Source organism: Beta vulgaris, chromosome 5, assembly GCF_026745355.1.
Source record: "Beta vulgaris subsp. vulgaris cultivar EL10 chromosome 5, EL10.2, whole genome shotgun sequence".
Lineage (NCBI taxonomy): Eukaryota > Viridiplantae > Streptophyta > Magnoliopsida > Caryophyllales > Amaranthaceae > Beta > Beta vulgaris.
This window is the reverse complement of record NC_079206.1, coordinates 49,746,970-49,774,304: the sequence shown is the minus strand read 5'-3', so window position 1 is coordinate 49,774,304 and position 27,335 is coordinate 49,746,970. Positions and strand designations below refer to the sequence as shown.

General features: G+C 38.9%; 1 long non-coding RNA gene across 1 annotated transcript; it reads right to left on the bottom strand.

The window, feature by feature from the left end:
* Window positions 1-20,948: 20,948 nt before the first annotated feature.
* LOC125497467 (uncharacterized) lies at window positions 20,949-26,875 on the bottom strand. The gene is made up of 3 exons (XR_007274234.2): window positions 25,500-26,875; window positions 25,218-25,323; window positions 20,949-24,122 (listed from the first exon to the last, which is right to left on the bottom strand). It is a non-coding gene; the product is annotated as an uncharacterized LOC125497467 (long non-coding RNA).
* Window positions 26,876-27,335: the final 460 nt, after the last annotated feature.

Sequence of the window (27,335 nt, the reverse complement as noted above, 5' to 3'; positions counted from 1 at the left end):
TTTTATCTTTGAAAAAACTTCAAAAACTTAGGTATAACTTGAGCTTAATTCCCGAGTCCTATTATATCTTGTAATACGCACATTATTTTCCTTATTCTACAATTACTAGGAAAACTTATCAAATTATAAATAAAGATCATAACCACACAATTCAACAACAAAAATCATGTAGCAACAAAAAAAAAATTCTCCTTCTTTGTTTTTACAGTCTGTCCAACCTAGGAAAATAAAAAAAAAAAATTTATCATGGAGCTACCAACTGATATGATAACCGAAATACTATGCAGATCACCAGCAAATACCCTCTAAAAATTTCAAGGGTTCATCCGTATTTTTATGTAATAAGGAGTTACATAACATTATTATAGACCCTAAGTTTCCTATACTATTCCAAGCTTATGATAATATTAAGACATGCAGCTTCATAGCTTACGATAAAGATAAAACTTTTTTGATTGACTATGATCCTAACACTAATGACTTCATGTCCACACAACTTAACATGGATTTTGTAGAGAATATCGGAAGAAAATTCATTCCGTCGCCGCCATTGATCCTAGCTTCTTGTAATGGTTGACTCCTTGTAAGAATGTTATATGAGAAAAGTGATTGTCAGGGCCGTATTAGGGCATGGACGAGAGGGGCAGATGCCTAGGGCCCCAAAACACATGGCCCAAATAAGTAAAGGGAAAAGAGAGAATAAGAGGAAAAGTAGAAAAAAACGGAAAAGAATATATCACTACAAAACTGCAAATGCGGTCGAAAATTAAGCTTAATGCAAATTCAGTTTAATAGGAGGACAACATACCTCCTCCCTTCATTTATAAATAAAGATAAATTTTTTGATGTAATATCAATAAAATGTACATAAAAATATTGTTTAATTAAATTTTCTATAGAGGTGATGTAAAAGCCAACAAAGAAATTTATTCTCAGTTCGGACCGAAAATAAAACTTCAAAAAATTCGGACCAAAAATATTGGTAATTTTTTTGGTCTGGACCAAAAAAATCAAACATTCAAAAAACTTGAACCTGATCAGGGCCCTATTATGTAAGTTCGTCCTTAGGCCTCCAAAATCTCAGAATCGGGGCTAGTGATTGTTATGGTGATTATTACATTACTGCTGAAACCGTGAGCTTAGTGAATCCGATTACTCATCGCTATGTGACTATTGTTCCCTTCAGATCATGGTGTATCTTACAATTATGCAGGTTAGGCTATGTTCTCTTTACCTTATTTCACGGTCTTTATTACTTTCTTTTCTTGTTAGGATCAGATTGAAATCGACCAAGCTAGACATTTTTTTTTTTTTACAATAATTGCTCTCATATATGATATCATTCGTATTAGTAAAAAGTATGAAAAATTAGAATTTTAAACAATACACGTTACTACATATCTAACAAGATCTCACATGAGTATATATAGACCGATTAACTTATTTTAAGTGGAGAAAACTAAGCCTCATTAAAAATATATTGTCGAGGGAGAGGTGATAACTCAGTTGAGTATCCTCCCAAATTCCAGTGAATTTTCCATAGTAGCCTAGTAGGTATTGTTTTTCGGACCAATTATCTTTGCTAATAAAAAAATATAAAAATATATTTTCTTTGTCTTTTTATTGTGCATTCTTTACGTCGATGATATTTAGAGCTTATTTTATTTAGTTACTATAAGTTTTTCAAACTCTAACTTGAATGCATTTGTGAATGCAGATATACTTTTGGTTATATCCAAAAAACAGGCAAATATAAAGTGGTTAGATTATCAAATAAACACTATGACATCATTACTCTAGATGATACATCCAATTTGCATTGGAGGAGAACACCTTCTTCTGACAATCTTCTCTATAAAGAGTACAAAAAAAGAAATCTTAGACCATTCCCAAGATTTGATGGTGGTAAAAGGTTATATATTTTGCCTGGTAAAGCAACAGACTACAATTCTGAAGTTCGATTTCGACACAGAAGAGTTCAGATTGATCTTCACACTAAACCACTTAGGATCCCGGCTACATACTGTGGAGGTTCATTGGGTGTACTGGGTGAGTCCCTTTACATGGGAACTATTACATGGTCCGGTGCATTCGTGATAAGGGTGATGAATGAAGAAAATTGTTGGACGAAGCTAACAACATTACATGACTTTAATCTATCAGACTCGTTTGAGTTGATTCGGGTCTTTAACAATGGCAACATATTGATGTTGTCACACAAAGATAAGGAGCTCCATATGTATAATTATGAAGGAGAAAAGAATGAGGAAACAACCCTCCAAATACAAGAGTTAGATGAGAGTAGTATAGAATTTATGGGAGTTATGAAAGTTGTGCCTAGTTTCTTGTCTCTCAAACATACCCCACTCTAAACAATAGTAACTGTAGTTAGTTTTTTTCCCCTAATGTACGCATCATTAATATAATTTAGTATTTATATATGTACAAGTGTGGGAATAATTGTGTGTTAACCTGTTGTAGGTTAACCTGGCATTCAATATATATAGTGTTTATAATACAAACCTATGACTAGTAAAGTACCATTCTACCCTTTACAATATAATATTATCCCTTTACATATAATATTATCCAATACACCCCCTCAATCTTTACGGGGTAAAACAACGAATAGATCGGTACGATGTTTAGTAAATAAGTCAGTAGATAGGCCTTTAGTAAAAATGTCTGCAACCTGAGACTGAGTAGGAACATGTCGAACAATAAGACCTCCCTTGGCAACCATTTCTCGAACAAAGTGATAGTCAACATCGATATGTTTGCTACGATCATGATGAACTGGATTAGCAGTGAGATAAGTAGCAGAGACATTGTCGCAATAGACAATCACAAGACGACGGAGAAAATGGCCAATGTCAACAAGAAGTTGCTTGAGCCAAATAGTTTCTGCAGCTGTGTAAGTAACTGCCCTGTATTTAGCTTTAGGAGGATTTGGGGACAGTAGGTTGCTTTTTAGAACGCCAGGAAATTAAATTCTTCACAAGAAAAACAGCATATCCAGTAGTAGAACGCCGTGTGTCAGGATATCCTGCCCAATCTGCATCAGAATAGGCAATAACAACAATAGGAGAACTGTTGCTATATAAATATAATCCATAATCAAGAGTGCCCTGCAGATATGTGAAAATTCTTTTCACAGCATGAAGGTGGGTAGTACGAGGAGCATGCATAAACTGAGACATCATATTAACAGCATAAGCAATATCAGGACGAGTCATAGTAAAGTACTGCAATGCACCAACCATACTACGATAATCTGTGGGATCAGTAAGAAGTTCTTCATCCAGCAGAGACAATGTTACTCTAGAGACAACAGGAGTGGTAACTGGTTTAACAGCATGAAGATGGAATTTACGTAGTAAATCAAAGACATAATTATGTTGGGACAAAAATAAACCAGAGAGAGTACGCACAACCTGCACACCTAAGAAGTAATGAAGATCCCCTAAATCCTTCATAGCAAATTGAGAAAAAAGAACAGAAATGAATTTAGCAACAAAAGGAGGACTACTACCCGTAAGGACAATGTCATCAATATATAAAAGAAGAATAATGAGATGACCACGATATTTCAGAGTGAACATAGAAGTGTCACAACTAATGCACTTGAAACCAATAGATAAAAGAAATTGCTAAACCTGGAAAACCAAGCTCTAGGAGCTTGTTTCAAACCATAAATGGACATTTCAAACCATAAATGGACTTACGAAGACGACAAATATGAGTAGGTTTAGATGGATGAATAAAACCCGGAGGTTGACGCATATAAACCTCTTCATTGAGAAAACCATTAAGAAACGCATTTTTGACATCTAACTGACGAATAGACCATTTTAGAGAAACAACAATAGTAAGAACCAAGCGAACAGTAGTAGGTTTAACAACAGGACTAAAGGTTTCAAAGTAATGAATACCTGCCTGCTGATGATTGCCAAAAACAAGTCTGGCTTTGAACTGCTCCATGAAACCATCAGAATGATATTTTATCCTGTAAACCCACTTACAGCCAAGCAAATTCTTATCATAGTTGTGAGGTACCAACTCCCATGGTCATTGTTAATCAAAGCATTATATTCATCTAACATAGCTTGACGCCAACTTAAGTCTTTAGACGCTTGTTTAAAATTAGTAGGTTCAGAGTTAGTTATATCAGTCTTCAAGTTCATGAATATTTTAGGCTTAGACACACCAACTTTGAGTCGCGTAACCATCGGATGATGATTAGCGACAGAAGACGAGGGAGGAGGGGTGACACAAGACGACGAGGGAGGACCAATGTCGTGGGCAGACAAGGCGGAGGGAGAAGGAGTGACACTAGACGACGATGCGGACTGGGGAGAAAGCACACAAGTGCGAGTAGGCGAGGCTGCTGGACGAGCTCGCACTGGCGAGGGAGCGACGAAGTCAGCGCCCGAAGGAAAAGGAGGAGGCCTAGCATAGCTGGGCGGGGGGACTGACGAGCTAGCTGGGAGAGGGAGCGTACCCGCGGCCGAGGGCGATCCAGCGGGCCCAACAGAGCTGTTGCCAGAGAGCGCTGGCCTGGCCGGGCGCCCAACAGCCGAGACACGAGGGTGGGGGACGGGCTAGCGGACGCAAGCACATAAGGAGAGGAGAGATGGGACTCGAAAGACACACTCGAAACATTTGTGGGTGACCAGTCACTAGTCAGAACCATGGGAGAGGTGTAAGGTACAGACGATGCGAGACCAAGCAACTGACGATATGGAAATTTATGTTCATGAAAAAGAACATGACGACTAGTGTAGACTTTCTTGGTAGTAGGATCAAAACATCTATACCCTTTATATTCCAATGCATACTCAATAAAAACACAAGTTTTCGACTTAGGTTGCAGTTTGTGATTTTTAGAGTTTAGGAACAAAGGAAAGCATTTACATCCAAATGTTTTCAAAAATTGATAGGAAGGAGGACGATGAAATAATTTTTCCAAAGGAGAAACACCCCCTAAAACCAAGCTGGGTAATCTATTGATAGTGTAAGTGGCTGTATATGAGGCATCAACCCAAAATTCCGCAGGAAAGTAAGAATGAATAATCATAGTACGAGCCAATTCAATGATATGACGATGTTTGCGTTCTGCAACACCGTTTTGAGGGGAGTGTGGGGACAAGATTTTAGAAAAATAATACCATTGTCAGAAAAATGTTGAAGAGGAGAATTGTCAAATTCCCTTCCTCTATCACTTTGAAATATTTTAATTTTGCAATTAAAAAAAATTTCAACCATCTTTTGAAACATAAGGAATTTTGAATAAACTTCCGATTTTCGACGTAATGGATAAATCCAGGATTAGCTTTAAAAATCATCAACAAACACAACATAATATCGAAATAATCGATTTGACAAAACAGGAGATTTCCAAAGATCACTATGAATTTTATATAATGGATATGTAGAAAGATGTTCAACAGAATCAAAAGATAAACGATGTATCTTTCCTAGCTTACAGCCTACACAATCATCATGAAATTTAGAGGTACATGTGATATATTTATTGGAACATAATTTTCCTATAATGCTAGAAGATGTATGACCTAGGCGAGCATGCCACACGTCACCCGACTCCTTAATGGCTAGGAAAGAGGAACTGAAGGCTCAGGAGGGACAATGCTGGGCTGAAGAGGGTAGACACCTTTGTTACTGGTTCCCTGAAGCAGAACTTCCCCGTTATCTGGTCCTTAACATAAACATATTTTATCAAAACTCACAACACAATCATTTTCATGACACAACTTGTTAACTGATAATAAATTATGTTTCAAATTAGGGACATGACAGACAGATGATAAAAGGAGGGGACGACTTGCAGTTTGTAAAGTTAAATTGCCAGTACTTTTAATTGGGATTCAGGTACCATTACCAACTACAACAGAGCTAGACCTAGTATAAGGAGTTTTAATAGAGAATGTACCATCCTGAGGAGTCATGTGAGATGCAGCTCCCGAATCGGGATACCAGACTGAGTCATTAGCTTCACCACCAACAAATAGTGCAGCTAAGGCTCGAGTGACACTTTCTGAGGATGAGGGAACAAAGTTATGATTGAAATGCTGGGGACAGTAGGCAGCTTGGTGACCTGGAAACCAGCACAAACCACATGTATCGGAAGTAGGGGTAGAGGTAACATTGTTACTATTTGATGAATTACTCCCTGCAGACGACAAATTATTAGCAATATAATCTATGCAAGGCATACTATAGGATGACAAGTTAGAAAATTTACTTATACCATTTGAGCGTCCTTGATTACAAGCGCTGTTGTTATTTCCTCCAGAGCCACGATTATTATTGTTTCCTCCATTCCCACCGTTATTACCCCGATCATTGTTGCCCCCATGATTATTATTACCACCTCTGTTTTTGTTATTCCTTCCCCGATTTCTCCCTCCACAATTAGTCTGGGAGGAGGAACTTAACAGTAAACCAGTAGTTGAACAGCAAGTAAGGCATGATGGATGATGGATTAGATGCATCCTTAGAATTTACAATCTTGTTCATGCAGAACAACTTGGGATGCAAATCATCAAAACTAATGGGGAATGGATAATGATGAGGTAACTATATGATCGTACTCAGAATCACGATCTAGGCCAAAAAGAGTATACTGCACTAAATCCTGGTTCGACACAGGACACTAAATAGCAGCAAGGGAATCAGCAATCACCTTAATTTCACGTAAATACCCATCCATTGTCTGGAAAGTAGTCTTTTTAATCCGGGTTAAACGTCCCTTTAATTTCATAGATCTGGCCATACTAGCATGCATAAATCTAGATTGTAATCTAGTCCAAATATCCACAGAAGTATGCAAATCATGAACATCCACAAATACATCACGTGATAAGGTGGCAAAAATCTATGATTTAACTTGTTGTTCAACACGCAAATATTCATAAAAGTGAGCATTGGTAACAGTATTACTAGACTCATCAATAACAGTAGCAGGAGGAATCATAGCAGTGCCATCAACAATACCAAGTAATTGATGTGAAAGTAATAGGCAAGTTATTTGCGTTTTCCATAATAAATAATCTTCAGGGGAAGATAAAGTAATCGTTACCAGATTCGTCAAATTAGGGGCGGATAAAGTCGGAAGACTGAAACCAGAGGGCGGATGAGACAACCCAACCATAGGCGTGGAAGGATATGAATTCGGCCAAGCGTGCAAAGACGAGGGCATGAGGGAGGACGATGTCGGAATAGCGCCGCTGATGGCGGCGGCCTGGGCTAAGGCCGGAAAACCGGGCGGAAACCGGGAAGTCATGCGCGAGGCAGAGGTGGGAGAGGATACTACGACAGACCATGGCTGTGAGTAAAAAGATCCGGCGAAGGGATCGTTGGGCAAGACAGCGGCATCGATGAAAGAAAACTGATGCGAACGAGTCTGCGAAGAAGTCGGTCCGTACGAAGGAGGGACGACGGTGCTGTGCGCCGGCGACAGCAATGGGACGCCGGAGGTCGGCGGTGGCGTGGACGGCGCAGCAGTGGATGGCGCGGCGGAAGAAGGCGCAAGATCCATAAGAGAAGAAGAAAAGAAGAACGTGATTGGGGAAAAAAAAATTAGGGTGTTTTGTTTTTTTTTTTTTTCTTTTCTTTAGGAAAACCAAAGCTCTGATACCATGTACAAGTGTGGGAATAATTGTGTGTTAACCTGTTGTAGGTTAACCTGGAATTCAATATATATAATGCTTATAATACAGACCTATGACTAATAAAGTACCATTCTACCCTTTACAATATAATATTATCCCTTTACATATAATATTATCCAATAACATAATTATCTCTTTGATTTTGGTTTTTTTATTGCCAGAGTTTGATGAGTTTATCTTTTGTTTTACTCATATTAAGAGTAGGGGTGTTCAATGTCGGATATCGGATCGGATCCGATCCAAAAATTCGGATATCCAAACTTTTCGGATCGGATCACCGGGTTTTCAGATCGGATACGGGGTTTTCGATCGAATCACCGGATTTTCGGATCGGGTCCGTTGGAATTTTAGAAAAATCCCGATCCGAAAACCCGAAATTTTTTCCGGATACCCGATCCGAAATATCCGAAATCTGAAAATCGGATCGGATATCTGAAATTTCGGATCGGATCGGCGGATTTTCGGATCGGATATTTTTGCACACCCCTAATTAAGAGGTGTTGATATAATATTTGATTTGCATATAATCGGAGATATTTTGATGGAAAATACCCAAAACACTCTTCAATTTTCCCAGATATTTCATTGATATTCTAAGTTTGGCTAATTCACACAAGCTAACAAGGTGGAACCATTAAAGGCCCCTTAATTAGAAAATAACTTGTAAAATACATATTTTTTGTTACATGTAAAACCTCATTCCTAGTGATCGAGTAAAACCATGCAACCGGTCTAAGAAAGATTGAAAGAAAGAAAAAACAGTTAAAATTAAAACTCTCACTTGCAGAGGAAATCCAGTTCATTGAGCGTACAGGTGTTGTACGTTCCCCATGTATCTGGAAATGGAAAAGCAGTGTTTGAACGTGTTGAACCACCCAAAGGTCTTGTCCTTGATGTGGAAGCAGTCTGAGTGCGAATTCCATGGACACATCATAAAAGCAAAGAGAAGCAAGGTCTGTTAGATATTGGATTCCTGTGGGCACACTGTTTAACTTTGGGATAGGACCAATTTTAAGGAGTTGCACTGAAGGCAATGCCCCCTTCTCTATTATCACATTTGTCAACATGTTCATGTCGTAGAGCTTTAAAATCTTCAGCTTTTGAAATTTGTGAGCTCCAAAAACCAGTTGTTGGCCGAGAAATGTGTCCTGGAATACAAGTTCGGATAAGACAGGCAGGTGCTGGAGGATGTGAAGTGCGTCAATCATGAGACTGGACCACATTATACTTAGTGTAACAAGATTGTTGAGCTTGGGAATCCAGTCAGGTATCTTCTGTAGCCGACCTTTTAAGTAGAGGCGTTGAAGGAATTGAGGAGGGGATGACATAAACTATAGATCCAACGTCTCGTTTTCACCTTCTGAATAAACTTCAAGAGACTAAAGGTGGGTCATCGAAGCTATGGACTCACATAGGATTTTCCCATTTTATGTTGGCAGCTTGATGATCCCCAACTTCCTCAATTGCTTCAGCTTTCTCAACTCTTTAAGTACAGTTATCCCATGATTAGCCTCTACAAGGTAGAACTTTTGAAGATTTTGTAGTCAACCAAACCCCTTTTTCAACTTCAATCCTCTCGGTGCGCTTATACTGAAATCAGTCTCATAATCGTAGCAATAACCAATAAGATACAACAGATTATGCAATCGTTTCACTTCAGCAGGTAGCGCGTGAACACAGGAGCACTTTAGATCCAAAGTCTGTAGGTTATGTAGCCTACCGATGGAGTTTGGAAGTTGTTTTGTGTTTGTTTTTCTTAGACTTAGGTACCTAAGGTGATATAAATCTCCAACTTGTTCAGGAAAAAAAGATATGGGCGCATCTAACAGATCAAGCACTTTCAGAAGCTTGAACATTTTCATGTATGAACGGAGTATAGAATCTGGTAGTTTGTCAACATCAAAAATCATGAGGGAACGAGTCCCATACTTACCATTACCATCATCGTTACCAGTGGTCTTGAGGAAATTGCCATTGGTGCATGATCCATGGATTGATAGCCGTCGTGCCAAATGATCAAAGCCGCTTGAACTATTTTCATCTGTCCATACATGACCATATCTCAATTCCTCGGACTTGGAGAGGATAATTTCACGCATCAAATCATGCACTCTAATTGTTCTTATTTTTTCATCAACATCTAGTCTTGACACTTGAACCAAGCTTCTGTTTATAAGCTCTACCAGGTATTCCTTTGCAACCTGCTCCACAGACTTCCCTCTTACTCCTTTCATAAAACCCTCTGCTATCCATAGTCGTATCAGTCTTGCATGTCTTATTGAGTAATCCTCAGGCAACATCCCAAAGTACAAGAGACACAGTTTCAGATAGTATGGCAGCTCGTAGTAGCTCAGAGACAAAATATGGATCATACTTGAGAGGTGAAGATTTGTTAGCAGTTCAGAACCAAGATTTTTTTCACGCTCCTGCCATTCAATCACCTCTTTTCTTTTAGTTGACAGTAAACCTGCAATTGCAACTATTGCCAGTGGCAAGCCTTCACATCTCCTCACAATATTGTTGGCCAACTCCTTTAACTCTGACGGAACTTGTATTACATCATTAGAGCTAGAACCAGCATGATAAAATACCTTTTTGCAAAACAGCTCCTAGGCTTTCTCCTCCGGTAACCGATTTAGCTTGTGTTAGAATAGGAATATATCTATTACTATTGAAGATATAATTTATGTTTTAGATAGAAGTTTGGATTTGGTTTATGATTCCTATTAGGACTCTCTAGTCTTGAGTTGTATAAATACATGTTGAATTTGTGAATGAGAAGTACGAAAGATTGATCTGAATTTTTCATGGTATCCAGAGCCAGAGCATAATCTCTCTCTACCGACCCTAACTGACCGGATTTTTTTCGATCTCTACCTGACCGGATATTTTTTACCCGAAACCTTGAACCCACAATTGCTACTCCTCTACGCACATATTCACGTCGCCCCCGCCGTGACATCATGACCGAACGATCTGTTGCCTCTTCTAAACCGGATCCCATAGACCCCACACGGGGTGACGCCGGCTGCCACGTCAGATGAGGTGGTGCCCCTACCACCTCACCATACTGGCGTAGATGCCGCCGCTAATAATGACATGTTGGGGAAAGGGAAACGCATTAAAATCCCAAATAAACGGTTACAAGATTTTGTGACTCATATTGTAGTGAAAAGGAAAAGTTCATCAACTCAAGCACCTGTTTCGTCATCGTCCTCAGGTACTCCTTATCCTATTACTCATTATGTTAGTTGTGCAAAGTTTTCTGATAAACATCGCAGATTTCTAGCACCTATCACTGCGGGACACCTTCCCAAGTCATTCAAAGAGGTTATGAAACATGAGGGGTGGCGTGCAGCCATGGGAGCGGAAATAAAAGCTCTGGAGGAACAGGGCACATGGGAATTACAACCCCTTCCTCCAGGCAAAAAGGCCTTCGGCAGCAAGTGGGTGTATCGGAGAAATATGATGAGAAAGGTACCCTCCAGCGGTTGAAGGCTCGCTTGGTTATTTTTGGACATCATCAGGTAGAAGGAATTTATTACAATGAAACATTTTCCCAGTCACCAAAATGACTACGATATGTACTTTCCTAGCCATAGCAGTAGTGAAAAAATGGGATGTACATCAGATGGATGTTCATAATGCATTTTTGCCCTGAGCGTTGTTGTCAATGGGAGGAGCATTATCTCCTTGCTCCTCAAGGAGGTGAACCTTGCGCATTTCCTCATCTTCCAAGCGCTTCTCCTCATCATGCGCTACATCTTCCGGTTCACCTTTATCCTCCTCCTTATCCGCATCATAGTCATCATCATCAAATGATGACTTATCGCTTACCTCGTCACTTTCTTCCTCCACAATCACATCATCTAGGACCATGTTTGAGAATCTTGAATATTTACAAAAAGATTTTACAAACGCGCAAGTCATAGCAAAAACATAAAATAAATTATAAACTCGAAAGTTATAACAAGAACATGAAGGAAATTAGAAACGCGCATACTTAAACAAAAAAAATGATGTCGTGCACCGCTAAATCACCCCCTGCCACCTGCCACCTCCTGCCACCTGCCCCCTGCACTGCAGCCCTCCCTCACCCCTTGTGCACATTGCCCCCCTCCCCCACCCCTGCAGCCCTCCCCCACCCCCTGTGCACACTGCCCCCTGCCCCCACCCCTGCAGCCCTCCCCCACCCCCTGCACTGCCCGCCCCCCTCACTGCACACAACCCCTGCACTTCCCCCTACACCCTGCACTGCAGCACCCCCTACACACCCCCTCCCCCCTGCATTCCCCCCTGCACTGCAGCACTTCCCCACCCCCTATGCACAGTGCCCCTGCCCCGACCCATGCAACCCTCCCCCACCCCCTGCACTGTCACCCCTGCCCCTTGCACTCCCCCCCCACTGCCCCCCTCACTGCACACACCCCCCTTGCACAGTCCCCCCCCCCACCCCTTGCACAGTCTCCCACCCCCGCTCAAAACTAGAATTAGGCTATAACGAGTTTCATGTACCCAAATCGGTTTCTAATAACAACTAAACATGCCATTACATGCGGATAAAAGTGAGAAATTAAAGAATTGGAACATGAAAAGCCGAAATCGACCCAAAACGACATCCACTTACCCAAAGTGGGTTTCAATACATGTGAAGCTAGTTTAGTTGATTGCAGTACATATAGTGATCCTAATTAGAACTAAACATGCCATTAAATGCGGCTAAAAGTGAGAAATTAAAGAATTGGAACATGAAAAGCCGAAATCGGCCCAAAATGACATCCACTTACCCAAAGTGGGTTTCAATACATGTGAAGCTAGTTTAGTTGATTGCAATACATATAGTGATCCTAATAACAACTAAACATGCCATTGCATGCGGCTAAAAGTTAAGTATCTTACATCTAATCTTAATTCAACGATACATATATACATATTTGCGCATATAAATCAATTTACACATATAAACCAATTTAGTAATATATGAAATTAAAGAAAGTTAAGTATGAGCGATAACATACCAATATCAAGGTTGTAAATAGGGAAATGGAACTCAACACTCCGTCAATAGCACTCTGTCACTAGCCAGCTTCAATAATCAACAACAAAGTTTAAAGTTCAAATTAGTATAAATTACAAAACTAAACTAAATTAAACTAAACTAAACTAAACTAAAATAAACTGAACTATAAAAATAACAACCATACTCATCCTACCACAAAGACCTAGTTTTTTAACCTTTAAATCAAACTAACTACTCCAATTAAAATTAAATTAACTCAAATGAATAAAATTTAAACCCTTAAACTATTATACAACCTAATTTCACTAACAATTATTCATAAAATTACAATGAATTATATATTTATGAGATTACAATAAAAGTTATGAAATTTTCAGTTACCTAGCTAGGAAAAGGTGGTAATGTAGTTGGTTAGGAAGGGGATGAGGAGGAATGAAGCTAGGGAGCAGCAGTGGTGGCGCAAAACTAGGGCAGTGGTGGCGCGATATAAGGGTAGTGGTGGCGCGATATAAGGGCAGTGGTGGCGCGAAATTAGGGCAAAACTAGCCCAGCTTGTGGTGGCGAAGCTTCACGTGCGCAAGTCGCCGGAGTTGGTGGTGGTGGCAAGTCGCCGGCGTGGGGGTAGTGATAGTGGCACAAGTTGTTCGTGTAGTGAGTTTTTTTCTTGGGAGGAAAAAAAATTGTGTTTAGAATAGGCGGGTTTTTTTAGCGAAGGCATTTAGCAGAGGAGTTTCGGATGCAGTCCCCTGAACTGCATCAGATCAGGTTAAAAAAAAAGCCCATCCGATATTAAATCTGATGCGGTTTTTTTTGTACCGCATCCGCTTTTCTTTGCCAATTTTCCCTCGCATTTGTTTATTCATTTTCGGATGCGGTTTTAAAAAATCGCATCCGGTACAAAGTGACATATAAGGTTTTTTCCACTAGTGACTTTAGTCCATCCATTGTTCAAGACCTTACAGCAGCAGCAAAGTGCCACATGTCCCATTTATAACTGATTTCTCAGGCTACAACATTTGCCCCTTTAAAGAGGATGTTTACCAGTTTAGGCGCCAAGACGGTTGGAATTCTTTTTTAACCGACAGGGATTGCCCCGTCTTTTTCAAGATGAAATGGGCGCCATTCAGCCGGTCTCAACAGTATTACACAATCATATGTGCTTTATATCCTCCACCCCCAATTAGTGGTGTCAATGAGCCAAATCAAGATTGCGTTTGAGCTATACAATTCCCCTTGTAATACTTGCACGCGAACTCATGTTGAGTTTCAAACTTCACCTGTCAACTCCAGCTTGTTGTAAAACTCAACTTTAGTTTTGAAAATTTATATTATGTACTAACAAATTCATAATTACATTTTTATTAATTTTGAGTGAACTACTCACCAATATTGCGCCACTCTTTACAATTTAACTTCAACACATCTATATAATATGTAAAATTTCAACAAATCTACATTTCATTGGGGGACACCATAGCTCCCCCCTTGGCTTATATAATAGAGATCTTTCACTCTCTCTCTCTCTCATTCCTTCCATTTCATCCATTGGAAGACTACAATATTTCAATTTTCTTTGACAAGTTCACATTTTCCAACGGTTTCAAGTATTTTTACCATCTCGTTATATTACAGGGAAACACTACTGTAATTCAAAAAAAATCGAATAAAACTAATAGAATGTATCGAATCTGTCACTTCGAACAAATTAGCACGGGGGTCTCGTTATTTTGGCCGATTTTATTTAGATTTATTAGAACATCTAAGAATACAGTAAAATTTAGACTTGAAAATGCCAAGAAAGTACATAGGCCCCTAAAATCGGCGCCTGAACATGTGGTCAGGCGCCTAAAATAGGCCCCCAAACCTGTGGTCAGGCGCCTTAAATAGGCGCCAACCACAAGTACTGTCACCTAAAAAAGGTGCATATACCTGTGGTTGGGCGTCTATTTTAGGCGGTTCTACCTGTTGTGGGGCGCCTATTTTAAGCGTCGGGTCAAAGGTCCGGGGGCCTATTTTAGGCCCCTTGGTACTTTTTTGGCATTTCAAGCCATTATAGTCCATTTTTTTTATTTAATGAATTATAAAATTTCATTAATATTAATAACACAATAGTGTAGTCGGAAAAGTTGCACGTAATGTAAATGGAAACGTTGCAGGACGAGTGGCGGCATGATGATGCCATTCAACATCCTTTAATGTGTGATGTGAGAGAGTGACCGGAAAATTGACCGAAAAAGTTGCCGAAGAAGTGGTCAGAGAAGTCCTTGGATGATGAGAGAGTGTGGGAAGTATGAGAGTGGGATAGTGAAATAAAGTCATGACGTATGAGAGTGGGAGAGTGAGAGAGAGTGAAGGAATGTATATGAGTATAAATACATAAGAAGTATGTATACAGGATGTTAATAAGAAAAAAATAGGGTGGCATTTAGGAACCCGGTATTACCATGGATCCTTGGGTCCAATGGTATGGCTTCCTATCTCCCACATCGGAGACCAAGGTTCAAATTTTAGTGGAAGCAATATTTCAATATTGTTGGGGGAGGGGAGGGGAGGGTTTGGGGCTTGTTAGACCTCTAGGTGAGTGACCTTGTGCAGTGGCATACCAGAGGAATTTGATCTTACCACAGGATCCCGAAAGGGGGCCCCAAAAAAAATTTAGCAACCCAGTATAGTATGCATGTACACTATTTCCTCTAGTAGAACTTAACCATAATAATCAACCATTCAACTGATTGGTAAAGGGTGGGATTTGCTTCGTAATAAGTATCTCTGGAACATTGGTAATGTAAAAACCATTAGCTTCTGGTTTGATGACTAGCTGGGGGTAGGTCCGTTGAGAAACTATATTATGGGGCCTTTAGAGGAAGAGAAAGATCATGTAGTGTTAGCTGACTTAGTGGTTGAAGGAAATTGGGATGTATCAACGGTTTCAATCCAACTTCCCGATGATTTCATAGATCGAATCCTTAGTATGTCCACTCCATCCATTACTCGTAACGACCTGCTGATCTTGGCCTTTGTTACACACCAGAGCTTCTCTCTTGCATTGGCTTATAAAGCCCAACTACCCCCTATAAATCCCACCATTGATCTTTCCTAGTTTTGGAAAGCATAGATGGAACCCAAGTTAAAACTGTTCTTTTGGCTCCTGTGGCATGATCGTCTTCCCCATAGGAAACTCCTCACGATTAGAAAGATCATTCAATCCCCTATGTGCCTTAGATGCCTTACTTTCCCTGAGGATTCCCCGCATGTTATTAGATTGTGTAGTGAGTCGAAAGACCTTTGGCTCCTCACCCCATGCTTTTCTCTGTCGTCCATGTCCTTCCACTCTAGGCTGGAGCTAAACTTAGAATCTGCCATCCATTGTAAGGGAATAGAGTGGTGGATTATTTTCCCTTATGTATGTCATGAAATATGGAAAGACTGAAATAATAGAATCTTTAGAGCAGCCTTTGCTACTGAACCCAATAATATAATATCCAAAGCCCTTCTTAATGCGCGAAAGTTTCTCTTGGCCGTGCCTAATCAAACTAATTTTAAGATTGCTCAAATTGAAAACCATTCGGGGAATGCCCCCTAGTCATTATTTTTCCATGCAGGTGGACACTTCCTTTGTTAGCACTCTTATACCTTCGGGTATGTGGGGGTTGTTAGGGACTGTCAGGGGAGTTGGACCTTGGGATTTCAGAGCACATGTTATGCTCATGATGCGCTTTCAGTTGAGTTATTAGGTATTTATGAGGGCCTCCAACTCATCCACCAGAGATCCATTGAATGCACCATATTATATTCAGATTGCAGGTTCGCGGTGGAGTTACTAAACAACCTTGAGGTGTCTGACAGGTAATCTAATATTGTTTTCTTGTTTAGAAAGTGGTGGACACTGAGGCCGGTCTTGAAGATTGAGTTCCATGCGAGAAGTAGGAACAAGTGTGCGGATGCGATGGCTAAAGCCACTAGACTAGACTTTTGGATATAGAGTGCAATTTAACTAGGATGTTTCCGACTCCCCCTAGTTATTGTATGAACTATGCTACTATGATTTGTAGCTAATTATTATTGTTATTTCTTCTATCTATGCTCCACGTTCACCCAAAAACAAAACTTAAGAAAATTTCGATCCGAACTTAAATAGACTTAAGACTATTTAGGCTCGCCAACATCGCTGCCCCCAAGGCAACTAAACCCCCAACCAACCTCAAGGCCTCTCATACACCCTGAATTGCGCAGTGCGCACCAAGCTGCAGTTTCTTTTTCGCGCCCTCTGCTAGGTTTGCCGAAATATAAAAAATGTAATATTCGACGCTGGAATTCGACAAAACCAACCAAGAACTATCAGTCCGGAATTTGAGATTCTTCTAGCAACCAACAAAGAGGTAGATTGATTTAATCTCCCTCTTCTTTTCAATATTGGATTCGGAACACCTTGATTATTACGAAAATTCTTGTTAATTAAGTAAGTAATGTGGTAATTGCATTATTTAAGGTTTAAGAAATGAGAAATCCTAAGGTAAATGTAATGTGATAGAATTGATCTTGTTGTCGAGAAATTTTATCATTTGATTGTGACGGTTTATTGAACTTAAATTTTATTCCAGTTGGAAATTGTACACTTTGCTAAAACATCAAGGCCGAAAGAAAAATCTGAGATTGAATTCATTACTGAGTTGAAATGGTGGATGTCATTGTGATTGTCTGAATCATAATCGAGAGAGTAAAGGAGTGAGTTTGCAATTAAGAGAAGTAAATTAAGGCCGAAAGAACGTCAGAAGGCATGGTGGTTTTTGGGTGGATAGGATGGCTTTCGGACGTGGTTGCTGGTGATGACATGCATGCAGAGGGTGGAAAAGGTGAAAGGGGGGAGATTTTTAGAGCATATGGCTGACTACGAATAAGTTTTGGGTGTTCATCACTGAGGTCTGTTAAGCTACGTTCTTAGGCGCATTTTCACCAGAGTTTTGGTGGTTATGAACTTCAGTGATGGTGGTTGTTGAAATTATGGTGTTGGAAGAGATATTAAATTAAAACGGAGATAATTAATTTATTTTTTATTTAGAATTACTGCAGTTCGAACCTAACGCTTGCAATGGCGAAAAAGAAATTGATTTCAAGGATGTCTTGTGGTAGGAGACCACTGACTTGTAAGAAATTACGGCCCAACAATGGTGGTAATCGACACTGGCCAGAAAGCTCCCCAAGGTCAACACAACATCCTAAATATCACCACTAAAAGAGTAGACTATGGAGATTAGCACGTACCTAGGAAGAAAAGGAAGAGATTGAGTTTTGTGTGTGCTCAACTGATAAGAGAGGCACTGATTTTATAGGAAGAAATCATACTAAAAACGGAAGAGAGAAATACGGGGAGGATATCAAGGGATTGTCATAAATACTGTAATGTTCAAAACTGTTACACACACTCATCCCGGGTCTAAAAAGATAGTTAAGTTAATTCTTCAAGGCCCATGACCCATGGTCCTGGCCCGGACCAGGCGAGCTACTCATGCGTGTGTGTTAGCAAGCTCAAGTCCAAACATGATAACCAACCACAAAAGCATCTCAAGTCCAAACATAATAAACAACCACAAAAGCATCTCAAGTACCAAGTCAATAAGAATAAAAAGGGAGGGCATATATAAACAAGGGAATATTCCTTCTCACAAGCAATGTGGGAATTTCAATAAAGGAGTCTTTCCAAGCCTTGATTCCAACAATCCCCCACAAAGGCTCTGGAAAGCAAAAAGAACTTCCTAGGTAAGGAAAAGAAAGTACTTAAGCATCAATATCTTTCGATTTGAATTGATACATAGTGAAATCAGGCAAAAACTTACTTTCTAGTGAGGGAATTTCTCTTGAACTCGCCAGAGTTCTGTTGAGACCCCCACAACACATACCTACCTTAAGATCATGCAATCTTCGCGATATATCACAAGCGCTTTATTGCCATGCACATTCCTTGGGTCTCATAAGTTCACTAGAAATGCAGCCCAATCTTTCATAGAAGGCGGCTTAGCCTCCACACTTACGTAGGTAGTCCATCAAGTGTTTCTCAACAACAACACCCCGAAGGAATATGGAACCATTACGAGCAAAAACTTAACCTCACAATATAAATCCATCAAGTGCGTCTCAATAGCACCACCAATAGGCTATGGATTTAAAGGCACTACCATGCGCCATAGGGATGAGAAATGAGTGCAACTTAAGATTCTATGGCTTCGTTTGACCACAAACGGGTATCCACCATAAAATTTCCACTAAAGGGCTTTAGCTCAATCCCCCTAAATGACTCTAGGACAACTCTCCTAGATAACCCCTTAGTAAAGCGATCATCAAGATTTCTTTTCGACCTCACATAGTCCAAAGAAATCACCCGTTTTTTAGGAGTTGTTTGACGACTCCATGTCTGATCCGTATGCGTATTTTCTTACCATTGTATACATTGTTCTTAGCAACACCAACGGATGATTGAGAACCACAATGAAGAGAAACACGTGCACCCTGTCCTACCCCATAATGGAACATCAGACACTAGATTTCTCAACCATTCAGCTTCTTGCCCTGCCAACTTGAGGGCAATGAACTCTGACTCCATGGTGGAACGTGCTAAATAAGTATGCTTTGAAAACTTCCACGATATAGCACCACCACCAAGGGTAAACACATAACAAATAGTAAAACTAATCTCATCATTACCTGAAACCCAATTCGCATCACAAAATCCTTCAAGTACAGCAGGAAATTCAGAGTAATGCAAACAAAAATCAACAGTTCCTTTTACGTACCTAAGAAGACAATTAAGAGTACTCCAATGCTCATTACTAGGATTATGAGTATATCGACTCAGTCTACTCACTGTATAAGCTATGTTAGGTTGAGTACAATTCATGAGGTACATCAAACTACCTAGCTATGACTTTCGCATATTCACTTTGAGAGACACTTTCACCTAAGTTCTTGGTCAAATGAATATTAACGTCATAGGGTGTGCTCACTGTAGGAACATCAAAGGAGTTGAACTTTTGAAGCACCAGTTCCACATAATGATACTGGTTAAGGGAAATGCAACTCCAGTTTTTCTTAAGTTTTACTCCCAAAATCACATCAGCTTCTCCCAAATCCTTCATCTCAAATTTTGATGACAAGAAACGTTTGGTATCATTAACAACCTTCAAATCGTTGCGAAAAATTAGCATGTCATCCACATAAATATATATAATAACACAAACCGATCCTATCAATTTGGAATAAACACAAGAGTTATTAGAGTTGTTAATAGTGAATCTTTTTGACACAACAGTGTTGTCAAACTTTTTATACCATGTTTCGGTGCTTGTTTGAGACAATATAAGGTCTTTCTCAACTTACACACTTTTTTTCTTGACCTTGTACGACAAAACCCTCAGGTTGAGACATGTAAATCTCCTCCTCTAAGTCACTATTCAGGAAAGCAGTCTTAACATCCATCTGATGTATAACTAAGTCCCAAATAGCATCAAGAGCTAGCAGGGTCCTAATGGTGGCTATCTTAGTCACAGGATAATAAGTGTCAAAGTAATCTAGTCCTTTTCTCTGATTCAAGCCCCTAATGACAAGTCTGACTTTAAACCTCTCAATAGCCCCATCAGGTCTCAACTTCTTTTTAAAGATCCATTATTATCTATGGTCTTTGACCCCTTAGGTAATTCAGTTAACTCCCAAGTAGAATTGGACACTATGGAATCTAGCTCGCTCTTAATGGCCTCTTTCCAAAAACTAGCATCCACAGATCTCATTGTCTCTTCAAAGGTCTTTGGGCCCTCTTCTATCATGAAAGCATTACTAGTTCATCACTCAACAAGTCAACATAAGAACTCTATGACATAAAAGCATTTACAAAATAATAATCAAAGCCTTTCACTAGTAGAGAAATGTCGATTTGCGTCGGACCTGAGACGCCTATTTGCGTCGGACTTGGGTCCGACTGCACAGGTCTCGATGCAAATGACCTTAAATTGATCTGCGTCGTATGCGAAAATGACGTAGATCCTTTACCTATTTGCGTCGCACGTAATATACGGTGCGACGCAGATGACTCTCCCCAACACCAGATAGAAGGGGAATTTGCGTCGCACATAGCACTGGGTGCGACGCAAATCAGGCATGTGCGTCGCACCTTCAGCGATGTGCAACGCAAATCAGGCCAAAGTTACGCACAAATTCTCAAATGCCCAGCAGTCAGTAATTTGCGTCGCATGTGGCAATAGGTGCGACGCAAATTACAAAATTTGCATTGTTTTTTTAATTTTCAGCTTTTTTTTTTCTCTCAAACTCACATATTGTATATTTTCATTCACCATTCTAGTAAATCAAAACAAGATTCCAAAACAAGATTCCAAAACAAATAATATTCCCACAATATGACTTAAAATCACAATATTTTTGCATTGATATGTAAATATTATATACAAACAAATCTTTGCATTAATATGTAAATATTAGATACAAATAAATGTAAGAAAATATATACAATGTATACAAAACAAATTATATTGTAAATATGTAAAAAAAATGTAAAACTAAAACTGAATCTAATAAAGGAAGATGGTAATGGCGACGTTTTTCGATGTGTTTGAGGGAGACAACTTCGAGAACAAATTCCATATCTGAAAATAAAACATAAAAATGCCAAAAAAATTAACAAAAAAAATTAGATACAAAAAATAAAATAAAAAAAGAAATGATTAAAATTTTATTTTTCATCTGCATGAACTAAGTTTTTATTTTTCAGATCTGAAAATAAAAAACGAATTTTCAGATCTGAAAACTAAAGTAGAAAATCAAATATTTGCATTGAATCATACCTGGGAAACAAGATTATACTTTGATTTGTTCGTTCGCATTGAACCATACCTGGGAAACAAATCAGATTCGTTTGTTTGCGTTGAACCATACCTGGGAAATGATTCGTTCGTTCGTTTGCAAAGGAATTCGTTCGTTTGTTCGCAAAGGAATTTGAGAGTTGTGAAGCGTTCGTCGGAATTCGTTCGTTTCCCAGGTATTCGCTGAATTTGAAAGATTGTACTTTGATTCGTTCGTTGGAATTCGCTGAAAGTAGGGAGGGTTGAGGGAGGGAGAATTTAGGTTGGAGAATTTGAGAGGAGTGAAGCAGCTTAGCAGCGCATAGAGTGAGAGAGAGTGAGAATTTGAGAGGAAACCTGAAGCGGCGCATAGAGGAGTGAGAAATTGAGAGAGATCAGTTAGGTTAAGGGATATGTTAAGGGGCGCGGTGGGCTGAATTTGGTTGGGCCGCAAATGTGCGTCGGATGGGCCAGGATGTCCGACGCAATTTGGTCTTTTGCAACGCACTCAAATACGATGCGACGCAGATAGGGATATTCATTTGCGTCGTTTGGGCCACGTGGTCCGACGCACATTGAGCTTTTGCAACGCACTTCTGGTCGATGCAACGCAGATAGCTTATCCTGGTGCTAGTTTACACATGATGTGCGTCGCATTCTTCTTCATGTGCGACGCAAATAGGTTTTCTGCGTCACTTTCGTGTTAGTGCGACGCAAATCAGGGGACGTAAATCGTCGTTTTTCTACTAGTGTTTCGCTACTCTAGGTCTTTTATTTCTCTTAGGCTCGTCTACAGCATAAGAACTACTAGCATGCATGTCAAGTGAAGTACTACTTAAATTCAAATCAGCAGGAATATCACTAGTAGGTAAAATAACATCAGGCGTAGAACAAGTAGATAAATCAAAAGCATGAGAAGAACAAGAAGGCATAGATGCAATATCGATCACCCTTTTTTTAAAGAAAAAACGTGTTCAAAAAACTTAGCATCTTTGTATTCACAAATAGACCAATCGCTCAAAGTCATAAATGTATAAGCAGCATGAGCATAACCAATAAATACAACATCAAAACTCTTGTGTCCAATGTTTGACTTCTGATAATCAGGTAACCCAACTTTAGCTAGACTCCCCCACCCACACTCTAAGTAAAGTCATGTTTGGAGGAGACCCTTCCATAGTTCATAAGGAGTTTTATCTAACTTTTTGTGAGGTACTCGGTTAAGAACATGACAGGCTGAAAGGACTGCTTCCCCCCACATATCATCAGGCAACCCAAAACTTACAAGCATAACATTCATCATATTTTTGAAAGACATGTTTTCTCGTTCCGCTATACCATTTTGTTTAGGTACATAGGGGGCAGTAAAGTCATGAATGTTCATTCAAAGAGTTGTTCTCATCAGACCTAACCCTCTTGACTTTCCTATCAAGTTGGTTTTCTACTTCAACCTTATACTTTATAAAAGATTCCCTTGCGTCACTTTTGGCTTTAAGAAGGTATAACTTAGTGTACCTTGAGTAATCATCAACAAAGGAAATGTACCAAAATTTTCCTCCTCTACTTCTATTGTTCTGCAAGTCAGCTAAGTCCGTATGAACTAACTCTAGAAGTTGTGAGGTCCTTTGGGTCATGGTTTTGGAACATTTCTTAGTAAATTTTACTTAAACACAAACTGGACACTTAAAAACTCTGTTGTGGATAGATTAGGAATTAAATCTAGGGTCCTTAGTCTCTTAATGAAAGCAACATTCACATGCCCTAACCTATTATGCCATAAATTGAAAGACTCGATAATATAAGGAGAACCAAAATTAGCTTTATTAAGACCAGGAGAAACAGAAGAAGCAACATTCAAAATAAATAAACCACCACCTAAATATCTTTTCCCCCACAAACTCCACACCATGAGTCATTACAACCTTGTCAGCCTCAAAAATAATTTTGGAATCAGCTCTGTTTAACAAGGCACCAGACATTAGGTTGCAACGCATAGTAGGAACATACAATACATTTGAAAGGGAAGGGTTTTTCCAGAGGTAAGTTTTAGAGTGACCTTTGATTGTCCAAGCACTCCTGCAGTTGAAGAGTTACCCAAGTAGATACACTTGCCTTCAATAGCATCCTGGAAGTCATGGAGAAGCTCCTTGTTTGCATAGAAATGCCTCGAAGCCCCAGTGTCCAAAATCCAATCAAACCTATTCTCAACCAGATTCACTTCAATAACCACAACAATGACAATGTCATCAGATTCAGCAAGGTTAGCGAGAGGTGCTGGTTTTTTAACACAACCTTGGCATTGAGGACATTGGTAAGCCTTATGATCAGGCTTGCCACATACGTAGCAAAGAACAGACCTCGCTCTTCTGAATCTTATGATCAAGTTTGTTAAATTTTCCTTGCTTGTTACCTTTGTTGTTGACCTTATTATCTTTACCTTTAAACTTATCACATCCTGATGAAGTAGTAGCAGTTTCCACCAGGTTAGCTTTGGTAACATTGACAACGACAGTCCTGATTATCCTTGATGCGGTTTGCCTCTTCAATCCTCATGTGACTCATAAGTTCCTGAATAGACATAAACTCTTTCTTATGATTCAGATTATAACGAAACTCAAAAATATAATGTATGTCCAAAAATATAAGATCTTGCGCCTGTGAGTACTAGGAAAAAACTATAACACGACGGGGCTGGTAAAAGAGTATCCTCGACCAAGTAGATGCATGAGTAGTAGTCAACTGCAGCCAAGATGGAGAATCTGAATATATATTTTGAATGTGAAACAAATGTTGTAGAACAAAATAAAGGAAATATTCACACATCTGCTGTTTCAATAGCAGACCAGTATAGAGTTTCTCTTGATAAACTTTATTCTAAATTGCCTTAACCTTAGAGAACAAAAATAATATTAAAACACGACGAGTTTATAAATTTGTAATAGTATCATCAAAGTTTAAGGTAATTTCCACCCAAATCTTATGACCCAACAAGTCTACAACTTTATGATCTAATAACTTATCACTCCACAATCCTACATGAATCTACTGTTAGCGAGGTTGTAGTACAAATTACTCTCAAAAAATTTATGTGGATATTCATTTTTTCCTGTATCCTAGCAATATGAGTGTGCTCACATTTCACAACTTCTACAATTCATTTTTTTTATACAATTCAATATCTCTCGCGCAATCGCGCTCATACCTTCCATAACTTATATCCATTAATGACTCAATATTCAGAACTAAGACATAATAATCAAATAGTACACTTTACAGCAAAACTTCTTTTTACCTTGGCACTAGAATTACTTATGCTTTAACAATAATTGTTTGAATCATAGGTTATATAGTATATGATTTGAATTTCTCGCGCCATCCTACAAGTTTAGATTTTTAGAGAACCCACTAAAACCAATAGTGCAGTTGTACCATAAAATCAATCGACCCCTAGTTTCTACTTCAATCTTTCACCCAATATTAAATTTTCAATTAGTTAATCTTAACCACTAACTCCATAATTTGGAAATTAAAAATTATGGGTAATTAATATAAATGACAGTGAAATTCTATAAAGATTAAGCGCACCAAAAAGGAAAAATTAAAGTAGATAAATAAAAATACAAGTAGTAGCATGAGAAGGAGTGAAAAGAGAGAGAAAGAGACCTGGGGAGGAGATAGAAAGAAAGGTAAGCGGCCATCGGAGGAGTAAGTCGAGGTCTTGAAAGCCATATGTGCCATTATGTTTGGTACTCACCCAGCACTATAATAACTGATTAAGTACAGAGATTTACATATTAGTGAAATCATTGTAACGCTACACTAGCAGCAGAAAATGAAGATTAAATTACCAAAATTGATTAAATTAACAAAATTTGAACAATAAAGCCAACAAAATTTGTTTTTTAATGTATTAGGAATAAAAAGGGATAGAAAATTAAGAATTACCTTTAATTCTCGGTAACAATGGCGATTATGGTTGTCGGTTTCTCCCAAAACGACTTGCTTCGTAGAATGAACTTGCGAATTCCAAAGAATGTTTCCACGAAGTCTGCTGGAATCAAAGATGAGAGCCGGAGGGGGGGAATCAAAGATGAGAGTCGGAGGTGAGAACCGGAGGTGGAACTGAAGGGGGGAACAGAGGTGGGAACCAAAGGAGGGAACGGAGGTGGAAATCGGAGGCAGAAAATTTGAGTCGAGTACAGTTATTGGTTCAGTACTTCAGTTGCAGAATTTTGTTCCTAATTTCTAGCCAAGTAAATGGTTATTTTTCAACATAATTATTTTAACATAATTTGTTATTATTAATAAAGCACCACGTTCTCATAAAAAAATAAAAATAAAGCACCACATAATAATTTTATGGCAAAGATAACACACATTAAGATAAGTGTTAACTGATATATTATCAATACAAGCTAAGATAACAGTTCTTCTCTCAAAACGTTAAATTTAGACTTTACATAACAGTTGCTAAGATAAGAGTTAATTTAGCGGTGTTATCTTTGCCCTTTTTTGTATTAGTGACTATACTGTGGTTTTGATTGTTTGGAGGGGAGAAAGTAGTTATGCATATCTGCTAAAGAAGAAGGGAGTGGGCATTGCCTTGCTACCATGTTTTGTGAGGCATATTGCTAAAAATTCAGTAGTGTGGTACATTGTAAATATTTATAATAGTTGTAACCTAGGTGGGAGGACATGTCTCTCAATGGCAATGGTAACATTACCACTTGGTATGGGTCCTAAAGGGAGTAGTTTCTATCTGTCTCACATTCATTAGTCTTGTGTTTTGAATACTCAATGGATAAAAGCGTGATGGGACTTAACGTAAATATGGCTTTGTATGGGGCTCAAATGAGGGTATGTTTAATGTTTGTGCATTTTGGCCATGGAAGACTCATCCGATAACATCTTTTCTTCTTACTTCAACAATTTCGTGCTTTCTTTTAATTTCTATAGCAAAACATATAGTTGAATAGAAGCTCTATGAAAAGAGTTATAGTAACTCAAATATTGTAGTATTGTTTTAAACTGATGTGCATCTCCCTTATTTTAGCCTTCTTTGTGTTTTTGTCTCCAGTGAAAACAAAATCTTGTGTTCGGGACACCACTAGGCGAAGTTGGTTTCTTGGCTTTGATTGGCATAATGAAGTGCTCTTATTGGGTGTATGCATCAACAATTGTTTTACTTTTTTTTAGTAGATTAGATTGGCATAATGAAGTGCTCTTGTTGAGCATATGCATCAACAACTGTTTTACTTGTTTTTAGTAGATTATATTGTGTTTTGTTATACTTCTTTTTTTTCCCAAGTTTGTAAGAGCTTGATTCTAGTTGGTAGATGTTACTGGTTAGTGGCTGATATCTAGGAAAGTTTTTCTCATTTCTCTATTTTTCTGTTCAAGATTTGTGTATTTAAGGAATGCTTCTCAGTTAATAAATTTTAACTTCTCTTTTCACATTTTCTTCTCTTATATGAACTTTTCTCTACATTTATAGACTTTTTACTCCATAAAATTGGTATCAGAGATTTCTTCTTGAGGGACTTGTGAGATAAACCTGAGAGTAACACAAAACAAAACTTAAACACCATGTCCTTCCCTTTTTCATGGATTCAGAAACACCATTCACATCCTTAGCACCACCTGTGTTTCATGGTGAGAATTACCAACTTTGGCCAGCTGGACTGGAGGCACACCTAGAGGCAAATGATTTATGGGAAGCTGTTGAGGAGGACGCAATCCCTCCTCAGACAAACAATCCTAATATGGCTCAAATTAAGAACC